Genomic DNA, 751 nt, shown 5'->3' with positions numbered 1-751 from the left:
GTTAATTTAATAACATTGTAATAACGTTAATCTAATATACTACTACTACTATCCTTAATAACGTTTTATTAAAACTATAATTTCCTTATTATTAATATAGTTTCATCTTTAATTTAATATTTAAATAAATTATATTTAGATATATTATATAACTTAAATTCGCCCTCTGATTTATAATATATATACATACCCGTGCGATTTTTTCATATGAGGCTGACCCACCTAATTAATAAATCTTCAATATTGCTCTTTTTCCGCAATGACAAAAGAAATTAGATGTCATTTTCATCTTTGAGCCAAAAAATAATAATAATAATAGTGAAAAGTAATTGAAAGGTCATATTTGTGCAGTTTTGAATAGTTAAAGATTATATTTATGCACTGTCAAAGTTTAAGGTCATATTTATATATTATGCCCTTAGATTTTAAGCTAGACGCGCCCAGTTTTGCATGTTGAACACGCGTTTTACCACGTAAGATTGAAGGTCATATTTGTGCAGTTTTAAATAGTTAAAAGTCATATTTGTGCACTGTTAAAGTTTAAGATCAAAGTTATAATTTAGGGTCATTTTTATGTATTAACTCTTATACATTTACCTAATATGATATGATTTGGTGCTATGCTAATATGTATATATATATATATATATATATATATATATTAGGTATACGCGTCTTGCGTGTGTAACTCATTTTAATAAGTTTAAATATTACACTAAATAGGATATTTGTTTAAATAACAAATATAAAT

This window comes from Capsicum annuum, chromosome 3, assembly GCF_002878395.1.
Source record: "Capsicum annuum cultivar UCD-10X-F1 chromosome 3, UCD10Xv1.1, whole genome shotgun sequence".
In the NCBI taxonomy this organism is placed as follows: Eukaryota; Viridiplantae; Streptophyta; class Magnoliopsida; order Solanales; family Solanaceae; genus Capsicum; species Capsicum annuum.
The sequence above is the reverse complement of the archived record's forward strand: the minus strand, read 5'-3'. Positions refer to the sequence as shown.